General features: G+C 45.3%; 3 non-coding genes across 3 annotated transcripts; all 3 read right to left on the reverse strand.

The window, feature by feature from the left end:
• Positions 1-25,908: 25,908 nt before the first annotated feature.
• LOC140308088 (U5 spliceosomal RNA) lies at positions 25,909-26,022 on the reverse strand. The gene has a single exon (XR_011916066.1). It is a non-coding gene; the product is annotated as a U5 spliceosomal RNA (small nuclear RNA).
• Positions 26,023-26,433: 411 nt separating this feature from the next.
• On the reverse strand, positions 26,434-26,624 carry LOC140307953 (U2 spliceosomal RNA). Its single transcript, XR_011915972.1, has one exon. It is a non-coding gene; the product is annotated as a U2 spliceosomal RNA (small nuclear RNA).
• Positions 26,625-26,909: 285 nt separating this feature from the next.
• Positions 26,910-27,023, reverse strand: LOC140308227 (U5 spliceosomal RNA). The gene has a single exon (XR_011916193.1). It is a non-coding gene; the product is annotated as a U5 spliceosomal RNA (small nuclear RNA).
• Between the last annotated feature and the right edge of the window lie 547 nt (positions 27,024-27,570).

Genomic DNA, 27,570 nt, shown 5'->3' on the forward strand with positions numbered 1-27,570 from the left:
GTGAAAGTCCACCCATGGTTTGTAAAAAGCGGGTAACAAAAGGTTCGAATGCCCGAATATATACTATCAAAAGCGGAAGCGGAGGTGTTCGGCTGCAAGAAGGTGTGAACGTCCGACCAAAGTTTGTAAAAAGCAGTTAAGAAAAGGTTCGAATATCCAACCAAACAAAATCAAAAGCGGGAGCAGAGCTGTTCGACTGCAAGTAGGTGTGAATGTCCAGCCATAATTACTCACAACCGGGTAAGAAAAGGTAGTATTGCCAGACCATACATAATCAAAACAGGGAGCAGAGGTGGTTCAGCTGCAACGTGTGAATGTCTGACTATAGTTTGCAAAAAGCGGGTAAGACAAGGTGCGAATAACCGACAATGTATGATCAAAAGAGGGAGCGGAGGTGTTCGGCTGCAAGGTCTGAATGTCCAACCATAATTTCTAAAAACCAGGTAAGAAAAGGCTCGAAAGCCCGACTATACACCATCAAAAGCGGAAGCGGAGGTGTTCGGCTTCAAGAAGACGTGTACCTCCGAACAAAGTTTGTAAAAAGCAGTTAAGAAAAGGTTCGAATATCCAACCAAACATAATCAAAAGCGGGAGCAGAGCTGTTCGACTGCAAGTAGGTGTGAATGTCAGATCATAATTTGCAAAAAGCTGATGAGAAAGGGTGAGAATGCCCGACTATACACCATCAAATGCGGTAGCGGAGTTGTTCGGCTTTGAGTAGGTGTGAATGTCCAGCCAAAATTACTCACAAACGGGTAAGAAAAGGTAGTATTGCCAGACCATACATGATCAAAACAGGGAGCGGAGGTGGTTCAGCTGCAAGAAGGTCTGAATGTCCGACTAAAGTTTGTAAAAAGCGCGTAAGACAAGGTGCGAATGCCAGACAATGTATGATCAAAAGAGGGAGCGGAGGTGTTAGGTTGCAAGAAGGTCTGAATGTCCAACCATAATTTGTAAAAACCGGGAAGAAAAGGCTCGAAAGCCCTACTATACACCATCAAAAGCGCGAGCAGAGGGGTTCAGCTGCAAGAAGGTCTGAATGTCCATCAATAATTTCTTTAAAACATGAAAGAAAATTTTCGAATATCAAACCGCACATGATCATAAGCGGGAGAGGATGTTTTCAGCTGCAAGACGGTGTGAATGTCCACCCATAATTCCTGAAAAATGGGTAAAAAAAGGTGCGAATGCCCAACCATACATTATCAAAAGCAGCTGTGAATATCAGATCATAATTTGCAAAAAGCTGATGAGAAAGAGTGAGAATGCCCGACTATACACCATCAAATGCGGGAACGGAGGTGTTCGGCTCTGAGTAGGTGGGAATGTCCGACCATAATTGCTGAAAAATGTGTTAGAAAAGGTAAGAATGCCGGTCCATACATCATCAAAAGCGAGAGAGGTGGTGTTCTGCTGAAAGTAGGTGTGAATGTCCAGCCATAATTACTCACAAACGGGTAAGAAAAGGTAGTATTGCCAGACCATACATAATCAAAACAGGGAGCGGAGGTGATTCAGCTGCAAGAAGGTCTGAATGTCCGAGCATAGTTTGTAAAAAGCGGGTAAGAAAAGGTTTGAATGCCCGAAAATACACCATCAAAAGAGGGAGCGGACGTGTTCCGCTGTAAGAAGGTGTGAATGTCCGACCAGAGCTGGTAAAAAGCGGATAAGAAAAGGTTAAAAAACCCAAATGTACACAATCGATAGCGGGAGCAGATGTGTTCGGCTACAAGAAGTTGTGACAGTCCGACCATGGTTTTATAAAAAGCGGGTAAGAAAGGGTGCGAATGCCCGACAATGTATGATCAAAAGAGGCAGCGGAGGCTTTCGGCTACAAGAAGGTTTGAATGTCCGACCATAGTTTGTAAAAAGCGGGTAAGAAAAGGTTCGCATGCCCGACTATACACCATCAAAAGCGGAAGCGGAGGTGTTCCGCTGTAAGACGGTGTGAATGTCCGACCATAGTTGGTAAAAAGCGGGTAAGAAAAGGTTAAACTACCCGACTGTACACAATAAATAGCGGGAGTGGAGTTGTTCGGCTGCAAGAAGGTGTGAACGTCCGACCAAAGTTTGTAAAAAGCAGTTAAGAAAAGGTTCGAATATCCAACCAAACAAAATCAAAAGCGGGAGCAGAGCTGTTCGACTGCAAGTAGGTGTGAATGTCCAGCCATAATTACTCACAACCGGGTAAGAAAAGGTAGTATTGCCAGACCATACATAATCAAAACAGGGAGCAGAGGTGGTTCAGCTGCAACGTGTGAATGTCTGACTATAGTTTGTAAAAAGCGGGTAAGACAAGGTGCGAATAACCGACAATGTATGATCAAAAGAGGGAGCGGAGGTGTTCGGCTGCGAGGTCTGAATGTCCAACCATAATTTCTAAAAACCAGGTAAGAAAAGGCTCGAAAGCCCGACTATACACCATCAAAAGCGGAAGCGGAGGTGTTCGGCTTCAAGAAGACGTGTACCTCCGAACAAAGTTTGTAAAAAGCAGTGAAGAAAAGGTTCGAATATCCAACCAAACATAATCAAAAGCGGGAGCAGAGCTGTTCGACTGCAAGTAGGTGTGAATGTCAGATCATAATTTGCAAAAAGCTGATGAGAAAGGGTGAGAATGCCCGACTATACACCATCAAATGCGGTAGCGGAGTTGTTCGGCTTTGAGTAGGTGTGAATGTCCAGCCAAAATTACTCACAAACGGGTAAGAAAAGGTAGTATTGCCAGACCATACATGATCAAAACAGGGAGCGGAGGTGGTTCAGCTGCAAGAAGGTCTGAATGTCCGACTAAAGTTTGTAAAAAGCGCGTAAGACAAGGTGCGAATGCCAGACAATGTATGATCAAAAGAGGGAGCGGAGGTGTTAGGTTGCAAGAAGGTCTGAATGTCCAACCATAATTTGTAAAAACCGGGAAGAAAAGGCTCGAAAGCCCTACTATACACCATCAAAAGCGCGAGCAGAGGGGTTCAGCTGCAAGAAGGTCTGAATGTCCATCAATAATTTCTTTAAAACATGAAAGAAAATTTTCGAATATCAAACCGCACATGATCATAAGCGGGAGAGGATGTTTTCAGCTGCAAGACGGTGTGAATGTCCACCCATAATTCCTGAAAAATGGGTAAAAAAAGGTGCGAATGCCCAACCATACATTATCAAAAGCAGCTGTGAATATCAGATCATAATTTGCAAAAAGCTGATGAGAAAGAGTGAGAATGCCCGACTATACACCATCAAATGCGGGAGCGGAGGTGTTCGGCTCTGAGTAGGTGGGAATGTCCGACCATAATTGCTGAAAAATGTGTTAGAAAAGGTAAGAATGCCGGTCCATACATCATCAAAAGCGAGAGAGGTGGTGTTCTGCTGAAAGTAGGTGTGAATGTCCAGCCATAATTACTCACAAACGGGTAAGAAAAGGTAGTATTGCCAGACCATACATGATCAAAACAGGGAGAGGAGGTGGTTCAGCTGCAAGAAGGTGTGAATGTCTGACTAAAGTTCAAATATATTAACAAAAGCGGGAGGAGAGGTCTTCGGATGACAATGGTTGAGAATTTCCAACCATAATCTATAAAATGCGGTGAAAAAAAGGTGTGATAGAACACTAAAAGGTGGAGCGGAAGTGTTCGGCTGCAAGAAGGTGTGAATGTCCGACTATATTTGGTGAAAAGCAGGTGAAGCAAGGTCTGATTGTCCAACCTTACATCATCAAAAACGAGATCAGTGGTGTTTGGCTGCAAGAAGGCCATAGTTTGCCAAAAGCGGGTAAGGTGCGAATGACCGACTAAATATCAACAAAAGTGGGGGCGGAGGTCTTCGGATGCAAGTGGGTGTGAATCTTCCACCATACAAGTATGGTGGAGAGGAAGCTGTGAATCGCTGACCATAGTTTGCAAAAAGCGGTTGAGAAAAGGTGCGAATGTCCAACCATACATGATCAAAACAGGGAGCGGAGGTGTTTGGCTGCGACAAGGTGTGAATGTCCACCCATAATTAATGAAAAGCGGGCAAGAAGTAGGTTCGAATGCCCAACCACACATCATCAAAAGCAGGAGTGGATGTGTTCGGCTACAAGAAGGTTTGAATGTCCGAGCATAGTTTGTAAAAAGCGGGTAAGAAAAGGTTCGAATGCCCAAACATACACCATCAAAAGAGGGAGCGGACGTGTTCCGCTTTAAGAAGGTGTGAATGTCCGACCAGAGTTGGTAAGAAGCGGGTAAGAAAACGTTAAAAAACCTGACTGTACACAATCAATAGTGGGAGCGGATGTGTTCAGCTACAAGAAGGTGTGACAGTCCGACCATGGTTTGTAAAAAGCGGGTAAGAAAAGTTGCAAATGCCCGACAATGTATGATCAAAAGAGGGAGCGGAGCTTTTCGGCTACAAGAAGGATTTAATGTCCGACCATAGTTTGTAAAAAGCGGGTAAGAAAATGTTCGAATGCCCGACTATACACCATCAAAAGCGGAAGCGGAGGTGTTCCGCTGTAAGACGGTGTGAATGTCCAACCATAGTTGGTAAAAAGCGGGTAAGAAAAGGTTAAACTACCCGACTGTACACAATCAATAGCGTGAGTGGAGTTGTTCGGCTACAAGAAGGTGTGAAAGTTCGACCATGGTTTGTAAAAAGCGGGTAAGAAAAGGTTCGAATTCCCGAATATATACCATCAAAAGCGGAAGCGGAGGTGTTCGGTTGCAAGAAGGTTTGAACGTCCGACCAAAGTTTGTAAAAAGCAGTTAAGAAAAGCGTCGAATATCCAACCAAACAAAATCAAAAGCGGGAGCAGAGCTGTTCGACTGCAAGTAGGTGTGAATGTCCAGCCATAATTACTCACAAACGGGTAAGAAAAGCTAGTATTGCCAGACCATACATGATCAAAACAGGGAGCGGAGGTGGTTCAGCTGCAACGTGTGAATGTCTGACTATAGTTTGTAACAAGCGGGTAAGACAAGGTGCGAATGCCCAACAATGTATGATCAAAAGAGGGAGCGGAGGTGTTCGGCTACAAGAAGGTGTGAAAGTCCGACCATGGTTTGTAAAAAGCAGGTAAGAAAAGGTTCGAATGCCCGAACATACACCATCAAAAGAGGGAGCGGACGTGTTCCGCTGTAAGAAGGTGTGAATGTCCGACCATAGTTGGTAAAAAGCGGGTAAGAAAAGGTTAAAATACCCGACTGTACACAATCAATAGCGGGAGCAGAGTTGTTCGGCTACAAGAAGGTGTGAAAGTCCACCCATGGTATGTAAAAAGCGGGTAAGAAAAGGTTCGAATGCCCAAATATGTACCATCAAAAGCGGAAGCAGAGGTGTTCGACTGCAAGTAGGTGTGAATATCAGATCATATGCAAAAAGTTGATGAGAAAGGGTGAGAATGCCTGACTAAACACCATCAAATGCGGGAGCGGAAGTGTTTGGCTGTGAGTAGGTGTGAATGTCCGACCATAATTGCTGAAAAATGTGTTAGAAAAGGTAAGAATGCTGGACCATACATCATCAAAAGCGGGAGAGGTGGTGTTCGGCTGCAAGAAGGTGTGAAAGTCCGACCATGGTTTGTAAAAAGCGGGTAAGAAAAGGTTTGAATGCCCGAATATACACCATCAAAAGTGGAAGCGGAATTGTTCGGCTGCAAGAAGGTGTGAACGTCCGACCAGTTTGTAAAAAGCAGTGAAAAGCGAGAAAAAGCGTTTCGTTAGTTTTGCATGATTTGGGATTTTGCTTATAAAATGCATTCCTTCACTCAAACTATGTTAAAACTGATTTGTCCTTCATATTTACCTTGTCTAGAAAGATTTAAACAAAAAAAAACCCCAACGTACTTTGCAGTAAAAGAAAGAGCAAATCTAAGATCTAAAAGTTTCAGGAATCCGAGTATAAGCTTGCTTTCATGAGTTCTTCACGATTTCGGATTTTGCTACAAAATGAATTGCTTTGCTCAAACCAAGTTAAACCTGCTTTGTCCTTCCATATTTATCAATGTCGAGATAGATTTAAACAAAACAAAGAAAACACGTTGTACTTTGCAATATAACAAATAGCAACACTGAAGGATCAGGAATCCGAGAAAAAGCTTTTCATGTGTTGTGCATGTTTTGAGATTTTGTTTTAAAATGAATTCCTTCACTCAAACTATGTTAAAACTGCTTTGACATTGATAAATATGAAGACAAAGCAATTTTAACTTAGTTTGAGCAAAGCAATTCATTTTATAGGAAAATCCGAAATCATGCAGAACGTATGAAAATAAGCTTATTCTCGGATTCCTGTTCCTTCAGTGTTGCTCTTTCTTCTACTGCAATATACAATGTTGTTCTTTGTTGAAGTCGATCTAGACATTGATAAATATGAAGTTAAAAGCAGTTTTAACATAGTTTGAGTGAAGGAATTCATTTTATAGCAAAATCCCAAATCATGCAGAACGTATGAAAAGAAGCTTATTCTCGGATTCCTGTTCCTTCAGTGTCTCTCTTTCTTCTACTGCAATATACAATGTTGTTCTTTGTTGAAGTCGATCTAGACATTGATAAATATGAAGGACAAAGAAGTTTTCACTTGGTTTGAGTGAAGGAATTCATTTTATACATAAAATCCCAAATCATGCAGAACGTATGAAAGTAAGCTTATTCTCGGATTCCTGTTCCTTCAGTGTTGCTCTTTCTACTACTGCAATATACAATGTTGTTCTTTGTTGAAGTCGATCTAGACATTGATAAATATGAAGGTAAAAGCAGTTTTAACATAGTTTGAGTGAAGGAATTCATTTTATAGCAAAATCCCAAATCATGCAGAACGTATGAAAATAAGCTTATTCTCGGATTCCTGATCCTTCAGTGTCTCTCTTTCTTCTACTGCAAAATCTAATGTTGTTCTTTGTTGAAGTCGATCTAGACATTGATAAATATGAAGGTAAAAGCCGTTTTACCATAGTTTGATTGAAGGAATGCATTTTATAAGCAAAATCCCAAATCATGCAGAACTCATGAAAAGCTTTTTCTCGGATTTCTGAACCTTTCTTTCTTTTACTGCAAAATACTACGTTGTTTTTTGTTCAAATCTATCTAGACATTTATAAATACCAGCCGAACATCTCTGCTGCCGCTTTTGATAATTTATGGTTTGGTATTCTTACCTTTTCTTACCCGTTTGTGAGTAATTATGGCTGGATATTCACACCTTCTTGCAGCCGAACACCACCTCTCCCGCTTTTGATGATGTATGGGCTGGCATTCTTACCTTTTCTAACACATTTTTCAGCAACTAGGGTGGGACATTCACACCTACTCACAGACAAACACCTCCGCTCTCGCATTTGATGGTGTATAGTAGGGCATTCTCACCCTTTCTCATCAGCTTTTTGCAAATTATGATCTGACATTCACACCTACTGCTTTTTACAAACTATGGTCAGACATTCACACCGTCTTACAGTGCAACACCTCCGCTCCCGCTTTTGATGGTGTATAGTCGGGCATTCAAACCTTTCTTACCCGCTTTTTACAAACTTTGGTCGGACATTCAGACCTTCTTGTAGCCGAAAACCTCCGCTCCCTCTTTTGATCATACATTGTCGGGCATTCGCACCTTTTCTTACCCGCTTTTTACAAACCATGGTGAGACTTTCACACCTTCTTGTAGCCGAACACATCCGCTCCCGCTATTGATTGTGTACAGTCGGATATTTGAACCTTTTCTTACCTTCTTTTTACCAACTATGGTTGGGCATTCACACCTACTTACAGCGGAACACGTCCGGTCTGTCTTTTGATGGTGTATGTTCGGGCATTCGAAGCTTTTCTTACCCGCTTTTTACAAACTATGCTCGGACATTCAAACCTTCTTGTAGCCGAACACATCCACTCCTGCTTTTGATGATGTATGGTTGGGCATTGGAACCTACTTGTTGCCCGCTATTCATTAATTATGGGTGGACATTAAAACCTTGTCGCAGCCAAACACGTCCGCTCCCTGTTTTGATCATGTATGGTTGGACATTCGCACCTTTTCTCACCCGCTTTTTGCAAAAAATGGTCAGCAATTCATAGCTTTCTCTCCACCATACTTGTATGGTGGAATATTCACACCCACTTGCATCCGAAGACCTCCGCCCCCACTTTTGTTGATATTTAGTCGGTCATTCGCACCTTACCCGCTTTTGGCAAACTATGGCCTTCTTGCAGCCAAACACCTCTGATCTCGCTTTTGATGATGTAAGGTTGGGCATTCAGACCTTGCTTCACATGCTTTTCACCAAATATAGTCGGACATTCACACCTTCTTGCAGCCGAACACTTCCGCTCCACCTTTTAGTGTTCTATAACACCTTTTTTTCACCGCATTTTATAGATTATGGTTGGAAATTCTCAAACACTCTCATCCGAAGACCTCTCCTCCCGCTTTTGTTAATATATTTGAACTTTAGTCGGACATTCACACCTTCTTGCAGCTGAACCACCTCCGCTCCCTGTTTTGATCATGTATGGTCTGGCAATACTACCTTTTCTTACCCGTTTGTGAGTAATTATGGCTGGACATTCACACCTACTTTCAGCAGAACACCACTTCTCTCGCTTTTGATGATGTATGGACCGGCATTCTTACCTTTTCTAACACATTTTTCAGCAATTATGGTCGGAGATTCACACCTACTCACAGACGAACAACTCCGCTCCCGCATTTGATGGTGTATAGTTGGGCATTCTCACCCTTTCTCATCAGCTTTTTGCAAATTATGATCTGACATCCCTCCCTCCTGAGCTGTCACCTTATCGTGGTGGGGGAGTTTGCGTGCCCCAATGAGTCCGGGAGCTATGTTGCTCGGGGCTTTAAGCCCCTGGTAGGGTCACCCAAGGCAAGCAGATCCTAGATGAGGGACCAGACAAAGAACAGCTCAAAAGACCCCTTATGATGAACAAAAAATTTGGACCTCGTGATCCCTTGCCCGGATATGGGACACCGGGGCCTCCCCCCGGAGCCAGGCCCGGGGGTGGGGCCCGGCAGCGGGCGCCTGGTGGCCGGGTCTGTGCCCATGGGGCTCGGTCGGGCATAGCCCGAAATGATGACGTGGGTCCCCCTTCCGACGGGCTCACCACCCGTGGGAGGGGCCAAGGGGGTCGGGTGCGATGTGAGCTGGGTAGCGGCCGAAGGCAGAGGCCTTGGCGGTCTGATCCTCGGCTACTGAAGCTAGCTCTTGGGACGTGGAATGTCACCTCTCTGTTGGGGAAGGAGCCGGAGCTGGTGCGCGAGGCTGAGCGGTTCCGGCTAGATATAGTCGGACTCACCTCGACGCACGGCTTGGGCTCTGGAACCAGTCCTCTTGAGAGGGGTTGGACTCTCTTCCACTCTGGAGTTGCCCGTGGTGAGAGGCGCAGAGCAGGTGTGGGCATACTTATTGCCCCCCGGCTGTGTGCCAGTACATTGGGGTTTACCCCAGTGAACGAGAGGGTAGCCTCCCTCCGCCTTCGGGTGGGGGGACGAGTCCTGACTGTTGTTTGTGCCTATGCGCCAAACAGCAGTTCAGAGTACCCACCCTTTTTGGAGTCTCTGGGGGAGGCACTGGAGAATGCTCCTACCGGAGACTCCCTCGTTCTGCTGGGGGACTTCAATGCTCACGTGGGCAATGACAGTGAGACCTGGAGGGGTGTGATTGGGAGGAACGGCCCCCCCGATCTGAACCAGAGTGGTGTTATGTTGTTGGACTTCTGTGCTGGTCATGGACTGTCCATAACGAACACCATGTTCAGACATAAGGGTGTCCATATGTGCACTTGGCACCAGGACACCCTTGGCCGCAGTTCGATGATCGACTTTGTGGTTGTATCATCGGACTTGCGGCCGTATGTCCTGTACACTCGGGTGAAGAGAGGGGCGGAGCTGTCAACTGATCACCACCTGGTGGTGAGTTGGCTCCGCTGGTGGGGGAGGATGCCGATCAGACCTGGCAGGCCCAAACGTATTGTGAGGGTCTGCTGGGAGCGTTTGTCAGAATCCCCCGTCAGAAGGAGCTTTAACTCCCACCTCCGGCAGAGCTTCAACCATATCCCGGGGGAGGTGGGGGACATTGAGTCCGAATGGGCCATGTTCCGTGACTCCATTGCCGAGGCAGCTGATCGGAGTTGTGGCCGTAAGGTGGTCGGTGCCTGTCGTGGCGGCAACCCTCGAACCTGCTGGTGGACACCAGTGGTGAGGGAAGCCGTCAAGCTGAAGAAGGAGTCCTATCGGGCCTTTTTGGCCAGTGGGACCCTGGAAGCAGCTGATAGGTACCGACAGGCCAGACGGGCTGCGGCTTCGGCGGTTGCTGAGAAAAAAACTCGGGCCTGGGAGGAGTTCGGTGAGACCATGGAGAACGATTTCCGGACGGCCTCGAAGAGATTCTGGTCCACCATCCGGCGTCTCAGGGGGGGGAAGCGGCTCACAGTCAACACTGTTTACAGTGGGGACGGGGCTTTGCTGACCTCAACTAGGGATGTTGTGAGTCGGTGGGGGGAGTACTTCGAGGAACTCCTCAATCCTACCAACACGTGCTCGGAAGAGGCAGAGTCGGAGAGCTCGGAGACGGGGCCTCCCATTTCTGGGGCTGAGGTTGCCGAGGTGGTCAAAAAGCTCCTCGGTGGCAAGGCCCCGGGGGTGGATGAGGTCCGTCCTGAGTTTCTCAAGGCTCTGGATGTTGTAGGGCTGTCTTGGCTGACACGCCTCTGCAGCATCGCGTGGACATCGGGGACAGTGCCTCTGGACTGGCAGATTGGGGTGGTGGTCCCCCTCTTTAAAAAGGGGGACCGGAGGGTGTGTTCCAACTATAGGGGTATCACACTCCTCAGCCTCCCTGGTAAGGTCTATTCGGGGGTATTGGAGAGGAGGATCCGTCGGATAATCGAGCCTCGGATTCAGGAGATGCAGTGTGGCTTTCGTCCTGGCCGTGGAACAGTGGACCAGCTCTATACCCTCGGCAGGATCCTGGAGGGTGCATGGGAGTTCGCCCAACCAGTCTACATGTGTTTTGTGGACTTGGAGAAAGCGTTCGACCGTGTCCCTCGTGGAGTCCTGTGGGGGGTGCTCCGGGAATATGGAGTGCCGGACCCCTTGATAGGGTCCGTTCGGTCTCTGTATGACCGGTGCCAGAGTTTGGTCCGCATTGCCGGCAGTAAGTCGGATACGTTTCCGGTGAGAGTTGGACTCCGTCAGGGCTGCCCTTTGTCACCGATTCTGTTCCTAACTTTTATGGACAGAATTTCTAGGCGCAGCCAGGGCGTTGAGGGTGTCCGATTTGGCGACCTCAGAATCGGGTCTCTGCTTTTTGCAGATGATGTGGTTCTGTTAGCGTCGTCAGGCCGTGACCTTCAGCTCTCACTGGAGCGATTCGCAGCCGAGTGTGAAGCGGCTGGGATGAGAATCAGCACCTCCAAATCCGAGACTATGGTTCTCAGCCGGAAAAGGGTGGAATGCTCTCTCCGGGTCGGGAATGAGATCCTTCCCCAAGTGGAGGAGTTCAAGTATCTCGGGGTCTTGTTCACGAGTGAGGGACGAATGGAGCGGGAGATTGACGGGCGGATCGGTGCGGCGTCTGCAGTGTTGCGGGCTCTGCACCGACCCGTCGTTGTGAAGAGGGAGCTGAGCCAGAAGGCGAAGCTCTCTACTTACTGGTCAATCTACGTTCCCATCCTCACCTATGGTCACGAGTTGTGGGTAGTGACCGAAAGAACAAGATCGCGAATACAAGCGGCCGAAATGGGTTTCCTCCGCAAGGTGTCTGGGCTCTCCCTTAGAGATAGGGTGAGAAGCTCAGTCATCCGGGAGGGGCTCGGAGTAGAACCGCTGCTCCTCCGCATTGAGAGGAGTCAGATGAGGTGGCTCGGGCATCTGGTTAGGATGCCCCCTGGGCGCCTCCCTGGGGAGGTGTTCCGGGCACGTCCCACTGGGAGGAGACCCCGGGGAAGACCCAGGACACGCTGGAGAGACTATGTCTCTCGGCTGGCCTGGGAACGCCTCGGGGTCCCCCCGGAAGAGCTGGAGGAAGTGGCCGGGGACAGAGACGTCTGGGTTTCTCTGCTCAAGCTGCTGCCCCCGCGACCCGACCCCCGGATAAGCGGCAGATGATGGATGGATGGATGGATCTGACATCCACACCTACTTGCAGTCGAACAGTTCTGCTCCCGCTTTTGATTATGTTTGGTTGGATATTCGAACCTTTTCTTAACTGCTTTTTACAAACTTTGGTTGGACGTTCACACCTTCTTGTAGCCGAACACATCTACAGCTGCTTTTGATGATGTATGGTTGGGCATTCGCACCATTTTTTTCCCCTTTTTTCAGGAATTATGGGTGGATATTCACATCTTCTTGCAGCGGAACACCTCCTCTCCCACTTATGATCATGTGCGGTTTGATTTTCGAAATTTTTACTTTCATGTTTTCTAGCAATTATTGATGGACATTCAGACCTTCTTGCAGCTGAACACCTCCGCTCCCGCTTTTGATCATACATTGTTGGGCATTCGCACCTTGTCTTACCAGATTTTTACAAACTTTAGTCGAACATTCACACCTTCTTGCAGCTGAACACCTCCGCTCCCGCTTTTGATGGTGTAAAGTCGGGCTTTCGAGCCTTTTCTTACCCGGTTTTTAGAAATTATGGCTGGACATTCAGACCTTGCAGCCAAACACCTCCGCTCCCTCTTTTGATCATACATGGCAAATGGATTTAATTTTAACAAGTCAGGGGTGAAACTGTTCACCTCCAACATATTTTATTTCCTACGTCATCCATTTGTGCTCGGGGCCAAGGCTGAGATAAACAAGGAGTTATCTCATAGAGAGGAACAAACAAATCCCAGCAGAAACCTTGAGGAGGAACTCCATCTGCCCCCACCCAAGAGGAACTTTGGAAAGGAGAGACATCAGAGGCAAGAAGAGAGGTCTTTATTTGCCCCAAACCCTCTCAACAGCACTAATGACCAGGACCAGGGACCAGGACCAGGACCTTCCCCAGCCCCCCAAACCCCTGACAGGTCATTGTGCTCCTCACCCTCCCTTTCTCCCTCCTCCTCCCCTCACCTGAAATTCACTGAGGAGATGATGGAACGGGTCAATGCTGGGCTTAGATCTACCCCCCAGCCCAATCCCTTTTTATCCCCCATAAACCCCCCACCAAAGCGGCCAAAGGTTCCCCGCCGAGCCCCGCCCCTACTAGAGCAGCCGAAGCGACGGAGCCCAGCCCCACCCCCTTCTGTCCCTTCACGCTGCCACCATGTACTGTCTCCGCAGTCTGATGTGTGATGTGTGAGGGGTCCAGGCTGTGTGAATTCTGACAGTCGTGACTTTTCCCAGGACAAGCTGGGACCCTGTTTATTAGAAGATCTTAAAATTTCTGTACTTTTAGGTGACAGAAGGAGAAATGTGACCCAGTCAAAACACAGAGAGTTGCACTCAAAAAGATCTTTAAATAAAGTAAACATACCTTGTGTGCCACAGACTGCACCCAAACACGAGGGGGCAAATAATACCTCTAAAACACTTAAGTTGGCTTTATTAAATGTTAGGTCTTTAGCTGGGAAAACATTCTTAATTGATGATTTTATCACTGAGCACACCCTGGATTTTATGTTTTTAACTGAAACTTGGTTGGAACAAAATAACAGTGCTGCTGTTCTTATTGAGTCAACCCCTCCTGGTTACAGTTTTATCAGCGAGGCCAGAGTGAGCAGGAGAGGAGGAGGGGTCGCAGTCTTATTCAATGAATCCTTTCAATGTAAGCAGTTATCTCCTGGAAGTTTTCAGTCCTTTGAATATATGGCTATACAGGTGAAGGCCTCACCCAGTGTCCTGTTTCTGAATATTTACAGGCCCCCTAAATACTGTTCAGATTTTTCTGAAGACCTCAGTGAACTGCTGTCTATGATCTGTGTTGATTTTGACTGTATAATTATTGTTGGTGATTTTAACATCCATATGGACAATCCTCAGGACAGAGGGACTAAAGACCTGAGTAACACTCTGGACAACTTTGGGCTGACTCAGCATATAACAGAGCCTACGCACAATAGGGGGCACACTCTAGACTTAGTGATCTCCAAGGGTCTAAGCATTTCAAAGATTACTGTGTCTGATGTGGGCCTGTCTGACCATTCCTGTGTTTTCTTTGAGAGTACGATTTCAGTGCACACAAATGTCTCAACAGCAGTGATCTCAAAACTGAAAACAGTAGTAAGATCTTTAACCAGGTTTTCTCCTTAGCACCTGCCCTGTCCGGGGGTTCAGTCAGTGAGCTCGTCAGTAGCTTTAATACTAAAATGTTAAATGTTATGGATACTATTGCTCCCATTAAGGTGAAGGTTATCTCTGGAAGGAAGAAGTCTCCATGGCGAAATTCCACACTGGTGAAAAATGGGAAAAGAGTGTGTCGGAAAGCTGAGCGCCGATGGAGAAAAACAAATCTCCAGGTTCATTATGACATCTATAAAGAGAAACTTCACTCTTATAATTTACAACTGAGGAATGCAAGGAAATCCTACTTCCCTGACATCATCACCAAAAACAGTCATAATGCTCGGGCCTTATTTGCTACAGTTGACAGGCTAACAAACCCTCCTGTGTCAGTGGCAAATGAACTCCATTCCACCATGGCCTGCAATGACTTTGCCAAATTCTTCATAGACAAAGTCCAAAATATTAGACAAGCAGTTGGTACATCAGCAGCAGGTTCAGCATATGTACTGTGTCCACCGAAAACCGGTTTAAACACCATGACACTATTTCAACCCATTAACAGTAAAGACCTGGAGGACATCTTACGTCACCTGAAGTCCTCCTCTTGCTGTTTAGACATCCTACCAACAGGTTTTTTCAAAGGGGTCTCAAAGACTTTGGAGTCAGACCTGTTACTGATTGTGAACCTGTCCTTAACGTCAGGTGTGTTTCCAGAGCCACTAAAAACAGCTGTAATTAAACCTCTGCTGAAAAAGGACAATCTTGATAAGACGCAAATGAACAACTACAGGCCCATCTCAAATCTCCCATTTTTAAGTAAGATCATTGAAAAAGCGGTTTTTCAACAGCTTAATTACTTTTTAACACAAAATAACTGCTATGATACCTTCCAGTCAGGCTTTAGACAGCACCACAGCACTGAGACTGCTCTGACCAAAGTGTTTAATGACATATGTCTGAATACAGACAGTGGAAAAATGTCAGTCTTAGTTTTACTGGATCTCAGTGCTGCCTTTGATACAGTTGACCACAATATATTACTCAAACAACTGGAGAACTGGGCTGGTCTTTCCGGAACTGTACTAAACTGGTTCAAAACATACTTAGAGAACAGGAAGTACTTTGTGTCAATAGGTAACTTTACATCTGAGCAGACAAGAATCACAAGTTCCCCAAGGTTCCATCCTGGGACCTCTTCTGTTTAACATCTACATGCTCCCACTGGCACAGATTATAAAAAACAACCAAATAAACTACCATAGCTATGCAGATGACACACAGATGTATATAACAATGTCACCAGGAGACAGAGGGCCTGTACAGGCCCTTGGAAAATGCATTGAGGAGATTAATGACTGGATGTGCCACAACTTCCTCCAGCTAAACAAAAACAAAACTGAGGTAATTGTCTTTGGAGCCAAAGATAAACGATTGAAAGTCACCACAGAGCTTCAATCTATAAATCTAAAAACGACCAACCAGGCCAGAAATCTGGGTGTAGTGATGGACTCAGACCTAAATTTGGACAAACACATTAAGGCATTAACAAAGTCAGCCTACTATCACCTTAAGAATATATCAAGGCTAAAAGATCTGATGTCTCAGCAGGACCTGGAAAAACTAGTCCATGCATTCATCTTTAGTAGGCTTGATTATTGTAATAGCATCTTTACAGGTCTGCCTAAAAAGTCAGTTAGACAACTGCAGCTCATCCAGAACTCAGCTGCTCGAGTCCTCACTAAGACCAAAAAAGTGGAGCACATCACAGTCCAGCTCTCAAGTCTTTACACTGGCTGCCTGTCCATCAGAGGATAGACTTTAAAGTTCTGATGCTGGTCTATAAAGCTCTGAATGGTCAAGGACCAAAATACATCAGTGACCTCCTGACCCACTATGAACCTTCCAGACCCCTCAGGTCATCTGGATCCGGTATTTTATCAGTTCCCAGAGTCAAAACCAGACATGGAGAAGCTGCATTCAGCTTCTATGCTCCACATGTCTGGAACAAAGTCCCAGAAAGCCTCAGATCAGCTGAAACACTCAGTGTATTTAAGTCCAGGTTGAAGACACATCTATTTTCAGCTGCATTTGAATAAGCTTGAGTTTCAAAACGGAATCATGTTTTAACTATTGATTTTATCTTTCATATATATAATTTTTTCTGATTTTATCTATTGTTCTTATTTCCTTCTTTTGTTTAAATTTTAAATCATGCTTTTTATTTCTTCTGTTTTAATGTCTCTGTGAAGCACTTTGAATCACCTTGTTGTTGAATTGTGCTATACAAATATACTTGCCTTGTCTTGCCTTGCCTTACATTGTCGGGCATTCGCACCTTGTCTTACCCGCTTTTTACAAACTATAGTCAGACATCCACACCTTCTTGCAGCTGAACCACCTCCGCTTACTGTTTTGATCATGTATGGTCTGGCAATACTACCTTTTCTTACCCGTTTGTGAGTAATTATGGCTGGACATTCACACCTACTTTCAGCAGAACACCACCTCTCTCGCTTTTGATGATGTATGGACCGGCATTCTTACCTTTTCTAACACATTTTTCAGCAATTATGTTCGGAGATTCACACCTACTCACAGACGAACAACTCCGCTCCCGCATTTGATGGTGTATAGTCGGGCATTCTCACCCTTTCTCATCAGCTTTTTGCAAATTATGATCTGACATCCACACCTACTTGCAGTCGAACAGTTCTGCTCCCGCTTTTGATTATGTTTGGTTGGATATTCGAACCTTTTCTTAACTGCTTTTTACAAACTTTGGTTGGACGTTCACACCTTCTTGTAGCCGAACACATCCACAGCTGCTTTTGATGATGTATGGTTGGGCATTCGCACCTTTTTTTTACCCATTTTTCAGGAATTATGGGTGGATATTCACACCTTCTTGCAGCTGAACACCTCCTCTCCCACTTATGATCATGTGCGGTTTGATTTTAGAAATTTTTACTTTCATGTTTTCTAGCAATTATTGATGGACATTCACACCTTCTTGCAGCTGAACACCTCCTCTCCCACTTATGATCATGCGCGGTTTGATATTAGAAATTTTTACTTTCATGTTTTCTAGCAATTATTGATGGACATTCAGACCTTCTTTGCAGCTGAACACCTCCGCTCCCGCTTTTGATCATACATTGTCGGGCATTCATAACTTGTCTTACCAGATTTTTACAAACTTTAGTCGAACATTCACACCTTCTTGCAGCTGAACACCTCCGCTCCCGCTTTTGATGGTGTAAAGTCGGGCTTTCGAGCCTTTTCTTACCCGGTTTTTAGAAATTATGGTTGGATATTCAGACCTTGCAGCCGAACACCTCCGCTCCCTCTTTTGATCATACATTGTCGGGCATTCGCACCTTGTCTTACCCGCTTTTTACAAACTATAGTCAGACATTCACACGTTGCAGCTGAACCACCTCCGCTCCCTGTTTTGATCATGTATGGAGTGGCAATACTACCTTTTCTTACCCATTTGTGAGTAATTATGGCTGGACATTCACACCTACTTGCAGTCGAACAGCTCTGCTCCTGCTTTTGATTTTGTTTGGTTGGATATTCGAACCTTTTCTTAACTGCTTTTTACAAACTTTGGTCGGACGTTCACACCTTCTTGCAACCGAACACCTCCGCTTCCGCTTTTGATGGTATATATTCGGGAATTCGAACATTATCTTACCCGTTTTTTACAAACCATGGTCGGACTTTCACACCTTCTTGTAGCCGAACAACTCCACTCCCGCTATTGATTGTGTACAGTCGTGTAGTTTAACCTTTTCTTACCAACTATGGTCGGACATTCACACCGTCTACAGCGGAACACCTCCGCTTCCGCTTTTGATGGTGTATAGTCGGGCATTCGAACCTTTTCTTACCCGCTTTTTACAAACTATGGTCGGACATTCAAACCTTCTTGTAGCCGAAAAGCTCCGCTCCCTCTTTTGATCATACATTGTCGGGCATTTGCACCTTTTCTTACCCGCTTTTTACAAACCATGGTCGGACTGTCACACCTTCTTGTAGCCGAACACATCTGCTCCCGCTATTGATTGTGTACAGTCGGGTTTTTTTAACCTTTTCTTACCCGCTTTTTACCAACTCTGGTCGGACATTCACACCTTCTTACAGCGGAACACCTCCGCTCCCTCTTTTGATGGTGTATGTTCGGGCATTCGAACCTTTTCTTACCCGCTTTTTACAAACTATGCTCGGACATTCAAACCTTCTTATAGCCGAACACATCCACTCCTGCTTTTGATGATGTGTGGTTGGGCATTCGAACCCACTTCTTGCCCGCTTTTCATTAATTATGGGTGGACATTCACACCTTGTCGCAGCCAAACACCTCCGCTCCCTGTTTTGATCACGTATGGTTGGACATTCGCACCTTTTCTCACCCGCTTTTTGCAAACTATGGTCAGCAATTCACAGCTTCCTCTCCACCATACTTGTATGGTGGGATATTCACACCCACTTGCATCCGAAGACCTCCGCCCCCACTTTTGTTGATATTTAGTCGGTCATTCGCACCTTACCCGCTTTTGGCAAACTATGGCCTTCTTGCAGCCAAACACCTCTGATCTCGCTTTTGATGATGTAAGGTTGGGCATTCAGACCTTGCTTCCCCTGCTTTTCACCAAATATAGTCGGACATTCACACCTTCTTGCAGCCGAACACTTCCGCTCCACCTTTTAGTGTTCTATCACACCTTTTTTTCACCGCATTTTATAGATTATGGTTGGAAATTCTCAAACACTCTCATCCGAAGACCTCTCCTCCCGCTTTTGTTAATATATTTGAACTTTAGTCGGACATTCACACCTTCTTGCAGCTGAACCACCTCCGCTCCCTGTTTTGATCATGTATGGTCTGGCAATACTACTTTTTCTTACCCGTTTGTGAGTAATTATGGCTGGACATTCACACCTACTTTCAGCAGAACACCACCTCTCTCGCTTTTGATGATGTATGGACCGGCATTCTTACCTTTTCTAACACATTTTTCAGCAATTATGGTCGGAGATTCACACCTACTCACAGACAAAGAACTCCGCTCCCGCATTTGATGGTGTATAGTCGGGCATTCTCACCCTTTCTCATCAGCTTTTTGCAAATTATGATCTGACATTAACACCTGCTTTTGATGATGTATGGTTGGGTATTCGCACCTTTTTTTTACCCATTTTTCAGCAATTATGGGTGGACATTCACACCTTCTTGCAGCTGAACACCTCCTCTCCCACTTATGATCATGTGCGCTTTGATTTTCGAAATTTTTACTTTATTTTTTTCTAGCAATTATTGATGGACATTCAGACCTTCTTGCAGCTGAACACCTCCGCTCCCGCTTTTGATCATACATTGTCGGGCATTCGCACCTTGTCTTACCAGATTTTTACAAACTTTAGTCGAACATTCACACCTTCTTGCAGCTGAACACCTCCGCTCCCTCTTTTGATTATACATTGTCGGGCATTCGCACCTTGTCTTACCCGCTTTTTACAAACTATAGTCAGACATTCACACGTTGCAGCTGAACCACCTCCGCTCCCTGTTTTGATCATGTATGGTCTGGCAATACTACCTTTTCTTACCCGATTGTGAGTAATTATGGCTGGACATTCACACCTACTTTCAGCAGAACACCACCTCTCTCGCTTTTGATGATGTATGGACCGGCATTCTTACCTTTTCTAACACATTTTTCAGCAATTATGGTCGCAGATTCACACCTACTCACAGACAAACAACTCCGCTCCCGCATTTGATGGTGTATAGTCGGGCATTCTCACCCTTTCTCATCAGCTTTTTGCAAATCATGATCTGACATCCACACCTACTTGCAGTCGAAGAGTTCTGCTCCCGCTTTTGATTATGTTTGGTTGGATATTCGAACCTTTTCTTAACTGCTTTTTACAAACTTTGGTTGGACGTTCACACCTTCTTGTAGCCGAACACATCCACAGCTGCTTTTGATGATGTATGGTTGGGCATTCGCACCTTTTTTTTACCCATTTTTAAGGAATTATGGGTGGATATTCACACCTTCTTGCAGCTGAACACCTCCTCTCCCACTTATGATCATGTGTGGTTTGATTTTAGAAATTTTTACTTTCATGTTTTCTAGCAATTATTGATGGACATTCAGACCTGCTTGCAGATGAACACCTCCGCTCCCGCTTTTGATCATACATTGTCGGACATTCATACCTTGTCTTACCAGATTTTTACAAACTTTAGTCGAACATTCACACCTTCTTGCAGCTGAACACCTCCGCTCCCGCTTTTGATGGTGTAAAGTCGGGCTTTCGAGCCTTTTCTTACCCGGTTTTTAGAAATTATGGTTGGATATTCAGACCTTGCAGCCGAACACCTCCGCTCCCACTTTTGATCATACATTGTCGGGCATTCGCACCTTGTCTTACCCGCTTTTTACAAACTATAGTCAGACATTCACACGTTGCAGCTGAACCACCTCCGCTCCCTGTTTTGATCATGTATGGAGTGGCAATACTACCTTTTCTTACCCATTTGTGAGTAATTATGGCTGGACATTCACACCTACTTGCAGTCGAACAGCTCTGCTCCTGCTTTTGATTTTGTTTGGTTGGATATTCGAACCTTTTCTTAACTGCTTTTTACAAACTTTGGTCGGACGTTCACACCTTCTTGCAACCGAACACCTCCGCTTCCGCTTTTGATGGTATATATTCGGGAATTCGAACCTTTTCTTACCCGTTTTTTACAAACCATGGTCGGACATTCAAACCTTCTTGTAGCCGAAAAGCTCCACTCCCGCTATTGATTGTGTACAGTCGTGTAGTTTAACCTTTTCTTACCCGCTTTTTAACAACTATGGTCGGACATTCACACCGTCTACAGCGGAACACCTCCGCTTCCGCTTTTGATGGTGTATAGTCGGGCATTCGAACCTTTTCTTACCCGCTTTTTACAAACTATGGTCGGACATTCAAACCTTCTTGTAGCCGAAAAGCTCCGCTCCCTCTTTTGATCATACATTGTCGGGCATTTGCACCTTTTCTTACCCGCTTTTTACAAACCATGGTCGGACTGTCACACCTTCTTGTAGCCGAACACATCTGCTCCCGCTATTGATTGTGTACAGTCGGGTTTTTTAACCTTTTCTTACCCGCTTTTTACCAACTCTGGTCGGACATTCACACCTTCTTACAGCGGAACACCTCCGCTCCCTCTTTTGATGGTGTATGTTCGGGCATTCGAACCTTTTCTTACCCGCTTTTTACAAATTATGCTCGGACATTCAAACCTTTTTATAGCCGAACACATCCACTCCTGCTTTTGATGATGAGTGGTTGGGCATTCGAACCTACTTCTTGCCCGCTTTTCATTAATTATGGGTGGACATTCACACCTTGTCGCAGCCAAACACCTCCGCTCCCTGTTTTGATGGTGTATGGTTGGACATTCGCACCTTTTCTCACCCGCTTTTTGCAAACTATGGTCAGCAATTCACAGCTTCCTCTCCACCATACTTGTATGGTGGGATATTCACACCCACTTGCATCCGAAGACCTCCGCCCCCACTTTTGTTGATATTTAGTCGGTCATTCGCACCTTACCCGCTTTTGGCAAACTATGGCCTTCTTGCAGCCAAACACCTCTGATCTCACTTTTGATGATGTAAGGTTGGGCATTCAGACCTTGCTTCACCTGCTTTTCACCAAATATAGTCGGACATTCACACCTTCTTGCAGCCGAACACTTACGCTCCACCTTTTAGTGTTCTATCACACCTTTTTTTCACCGCATTTTATAGATTATGGTTGGAAATTCTCAACCAATCTATCCGAAGACCTCTCCTCCCGCTTTTGTTAATATATTTGAACTTTAGTCAGACATTCACACCTTCTTGCAGCTGAACCACCTCCGCTCCCTGTTTTGATCATGTATGGTCTGGCAATACTACTTTTTTTTACCCGTTTGTGAGTAATTATGGCTGGACATTCACACCTACTTTCAGCAGAACACCACCTCTCTCGCTTTTGATGATGTATGGACCGGCATTCTTACCTTTTCTAACACATTTTTCAGCAATTATGGTCGGAGATTCACACCTACTCACAGACAAACAACTCCGCTCCCGCATTTGATGGTGTATAGTCGGGCATTCTCACCCTTTCTCATCAGCTTTTTAAAATTATGATCTGACATTAACACCTGCTTTTGATGATGTATGGTTGGGTATTCGCACCTTTTTTTTACCCATTTTTAAGGAATTATGGGTGGACATTCACACCTTCTTGCAGCTGAACACCTCCTCTCCCACTTATGATCATGTGCGGTTTGATTTTCGAAATTTTTACTTTAATTTTTTCTAGCAATTATTGATGGACATTCAGACCTTCTTGCAGCTGAACATCTCCGCTCCCGCTTTTGATCATACATTGTCGGACATTCATACCTTGTCTTACCAGATTTTTACAAACTTTAGTCGAACATTCACACCTTCTTGCAGCTGAACACCTCCGCTCCCACTTTTGATGGTGTAAAGTCGGGCTTTTGAGCCTTTTCTTACCCGGTTTTTAGAAATTATGGTTGGACATTCAGACCTTGCAGCCGAACACCTCCGCTCCCTCTTTTGATTATACATTGTCGGGCATTCGCACCTTGTCTTACCCGCTTTTTACAAACTATAGTCAGACATTCACACGTTGCAGCTGAACCACCTCCGCTCCCTGTTTTGATCATGTATGGTCTGGCAATACTACCTTTTCTTACCCGATTGTGAGTAATTATGGCTGGACATTCACACCTACTTTCAGCAGAACACCACCTCTCTCGCTTTTGATGATGTATGGACCGGCATTCTTACCTTTTCTAACACATTTTTCAGCAATTATGGTCGCAGATTCACACCTACTCACAGACAAACAACTCCGCTCCCGCATTTGATGGTGTATAGTCGGGCATTCTCACCCTTTCTCATCAGCTTTTTGCAAATCATGATCTGACATCCACACCTACTTGCAGTCGAAGAGTTCTGCTCCCGCTTTTGATTATGTTTGGTTGGATATTCGAACCTTTTCTTAACTGCTTTTTACAAACTTTGGTTGGACGTTCACACCTTCTTGTAGCCGAACACATCCACAGCTGCTTTTGATGATGTATGGTTGGGCATTCGCACCTTTTTTTTACCCATTTTTCAGGAATTATGGGTGGATATTCACACCTTCTTGCAGCTGAACACCTCCTCTCCCACTTATGATCATGTGTGGTTTGATTTTAGAAATTTTTACTTTCATGTTTTCTAGCAATTATTGATGGACATTCAGACCTGCTTGCAGATGAACACCTCCGCTCCCGCTTTTGATCATACATTGTCGGACATTCATACCTTGTCTTACCAGATTTTTACAAACTTTAGTCGAACATTCACACCTTCTTGCAGCTGAACACCTCCGCTCCCGCTTTTGATGGTGTAAAGTCGGGCTTTCGAGCCTTTTCTTACCCGGTTTTTAGAAATTATGGTTGGATATTCAGACCTTGCAGCCGAACACCTCCGCTCCCACTTTTGATCATACATTGTCGGGCATTCGCACCTTGTCTTACCCGCTTTTTACAAACTATAGTCAGACATTCACACGTTGCAGCTGAACCACCTCCGCTCCCTGTTTTGATCATGTATGGAGTGGCAATACTACCTTTTCTTACCCATTTGTGAGTAATTATGGCTGGACATTCACACCTACTTGCAGTCGAACAGTTCTGCTCCTGCTTTTGATTTTGTTTGGTTGGATATTCGAACCTTTTCTTAACTGCTTTTTACAAACTTTGGTCGGACGTTCACACCTTCTTGCAACCGAACACCTCCGCTTCCGCTTTTGATGGTATATATTCGGGAATTCGAACCTTTTCTTACCCGTTTTTTACAAACCATGGTCGGACTTTCACACCTTCTTGTAGCCGAACAACTCCACTCCCGCTATTGATTGTGTACAGTCGTGTAGTTTAACCTTTTCTTACCCGCTTTTTAACAACTATGGTCGGACATTCACACCGTCTACAGCGGAACACCTCCGCTTCCGCTTTTGATGGTGTACAGTCGGGCATTTTAACCTTTTCTTACCCGCTTTTTACCAACTATGGTCGGACATTCACACCTTCTTGCAGCTGAACACCTCCGCTCCCGCTTTTGATGGTGTATAGTCGGGCTTTCGAGCCTTTTCTTCCCCGGTTTTTACAAATTATGGTTGGACATTCAGACCTTGCAGCCGAAAACCTCCGCTCCCTCTTTTGATCATACATTGTTGGGCATTCGCACCTTGTCTTACGCGCTTTTTACAAACTTTAGTCAGAAATTCACACCTTGCAGCTGAACCACCTCCGCTCCCTGTTTTGATCATGTATTGTCTGGCAATACTACCATTTCTTACCCGTTTGTGAGTAATCTTCTAAAAGGTCATACCTGTCATTTTTTCCATTGAAACCATAAATATTTAAGAGGTTAAAGTCTTGCCCCATAAAATTCAAGTGTGCTAAAAGTGCCCGTCCGTCTCGCACCAGAACATGCGGATTTTTAATTAGAATGGCCACACCATCATTTTTAATTTGATTTGAGCCACTCCAAATCGATAAATTGGGCCACATTTCCTCCCATTGTCTATGGTTTTTCAAAAAAGGTAGTCCACATTCTTGTATTAAAAACACATCTGATTTTATGGAGTCTAAGAAGGATATAATACTCTGGGCTCTTGTCTTTGATTTCACACTTCTCACATTTAGTGTTGAGAAGGTGAGAACCATTAAAAGGATAAAGGAAAGTAGGTATGTCATTTTCGTTTTTCTAAGTTATCAAAACAAATTACACACTCTCCTTTTCGGACTCTCGTGTTGGCCTCTGATGCAATGTTGCATTTAACTTTGAGTCCCTGGGGGTTGATTGCAGAGCTAAAGGGAATCAGAGGACAACTCAGATGCCGTCCTCCTCGGCTGTTGACCTTCGGGGAGGTGAGTACCTTCACTAGACTCACCTGTCTGCTCTTCCTCCTCATTTAGCTTAGCTCCACCCTCTGCCTGTGAATTCTCACAGACTTCAGCACTGAGTGGTGAGGCCTCTACAGGCCCCTCTCCTTTTTGCTCCTCACTTCCAATCCAAGCTTTTAGCGGGAAGTTTGAATTTATTGGGTCAACCTCTTCACTTTGTTCACCAACTGCCACCTCTGGTCCTTCTCTTTGTTGGCTTGACTGTGGCTTTACCGTCTTTAATTTGTTGGCAAAAGATTTAGGGCAATCTCAGAAGAGGTGATTTAATTCTCCACAGAGATTACATTTCCTGCCATTTGGACACTCTCCAAAAGTGTCCCCAATTTCTCTGCACTTCCCACATATCACCTTGGTACAAGCCTCAACCAGGTGCCCATGCTCACCACACTTGCGGCAGAGCTTGGGCTGCCCCTGGTACTGGATGTAACCTCGGTTTTCGAGGTGGCCAGAGTGTCACTTTGCATCTCCGCCCACCCGCTGCACTGAGCACTCTTCAGCCCTTTTAAATGGTATAACTTTGCACTCCCGCACGCTCCAGCGAGCACCATTCAAGCAACAACTTTGCACTCCAGCTTCAAACATCGGCACAGTCGCAACAAGTAAGGCAACTCTACTCAGAGAAGTCACTCTGCACAGTAACAAGATTTCTTTTGCACAGACAGAAAGGGCTTCACCCGCAAAGGTAAAGCCTGCCAAAAATAGAAACAACTCATTAGTGCTGCTCTCCACGGAAGTCTTTAGTAAAAGGCGAAAGACTTGTACATTATGAAGAGAAACCAGAGTACGATTATCTGTCACTGCGGGAGCAGGGCATCAGGCTAGTTGGCATAGCCACCTTCCCCATGGTGAGCTTTGCTTGGTTGAGACGCTTGCTCCCCCTCCTTGCTCCTCGGCTGACCAAGTAGGAAAAATCGGGCCCTATTCGATGGCTGCCTTGTCTTTTACTCTGTGCAAAAGACAAGGCAGCCACAAACACCACGGGAACACCGTATTGAGGCTTTGTTCTGACCGCTCATTCAGTGTCGCGTTTCTTTCAAGCAATTCTCCCGGTTAGCCCGCACTCGGCTCGCCCCCAGAGCTGTGTTAAAGTCTACTTCGCATTCACTCTCTTTTCTCAGCAGACTAAAAGAAAGTTTCATCTTGGGCTCCCTGAAACTTCCATCCTGCACCACTGTTTGCTTTTTCACAAGAGCAGAGAAGAGCGCACCGTTCCCAGCGGCACTGCAGTACCGGGTCGATGCTTGGAGTGAACGGAGCAAGCTCCTTTTTCAACTCCTATTCCTAAAAATCCATTTAATATGTAGTCCTCGTACAAAGGCCATATCAGATATTAAACTGATAAGAACAGGTACTACACTTGATCTTAGCCAAAAGGCCGAGAAGCGATAACTGTCCACTGGTTCACGTCCGAGGGCCCTTCCTGGCACAATGCACACTTGTAGCGGTGTTCTTTTTATGGCCATAGGTGGCCAGAGTGTCACTTTGCACCTCCGCCCACCCGCTGCACTGAGCACTCTTCAGCCCTTTTAAATGGTATAACTTTGCACTCCCGCACGCTCCAGCAAGCACCATCCAAGCAACATCGGCACAGTTGCAACAAGTAAGGCGACTCTACTCAGAGAAGTCACTCTGCACAGTAACAAGATTTCTTTTGCACAGACGGAAAGGGCTTCACCCGCAAAGGTAAAGCCTGCCAAAAATAGAAACAACTCATTAGTGCTGCTTTCCACGGAAGTCTTTAGTAAAAGGCGAAAGACTTGTACGTTATGAAGAGAAACCAGAGTACGATTATCCATCACTGCGGGAGCAGGGCATCAGGCTAGTTGGCATAGCCACCTTCCCCATGGTGAGCTTTGCTTGGTTGAGACGCTTGCTCCCCCCCTTGCTCCTCGGCTGACCAAGTAGGAACAATCGGGCCCTATTCGATGGCTGCCTTGTCTTTTACTCTGTGCAAAAGACAAGGCAGCAACAAAAACACCACGGGAAAACCGTATTGAGGCTTTGTTCTGACCGCTCATTCGGTGTCGCGTTTCTTTCAAGCAATTCTCCCGGTTAGCCCACACTCGGCTCGCTCCTAGAGCCGTGTTAAAGTCTACTTCTCATTCATTCTTGTTTCTCAGCAGACTCTTGGGATTTTATCTATAAAATGAATTCCTTCACTCAAACTATGTTAAAACTGCTTTGTCCTTCATATTTACCAAGTCTAGAAAGATTTAAACAAAAAAAACAACGTTGTACTTTGCAGTAAAAGACAGAGCAAATCTAAAGTTTCATGAATCCGAGAATAAGCTTACTTTCATGAGTTCTTCACGATTTGGGATTTTGCTATAAAA

Source organism: Leuresthes tenuis, unplaced genomic scaffold (assembly GCF_036924035.1).
Source record: "Leuresthes tenuis unplaced genomic scaffold, fLeuTen1.0.hap1 SCAF_5, whole genome shotgun sequence".
Lineage (NCBI taxonomy): Eukaryota > Metazoa > Chordata > Actinopteri > Atheriniformes > Atherinopsidae > Leuresthes > Leuresthes tenuis.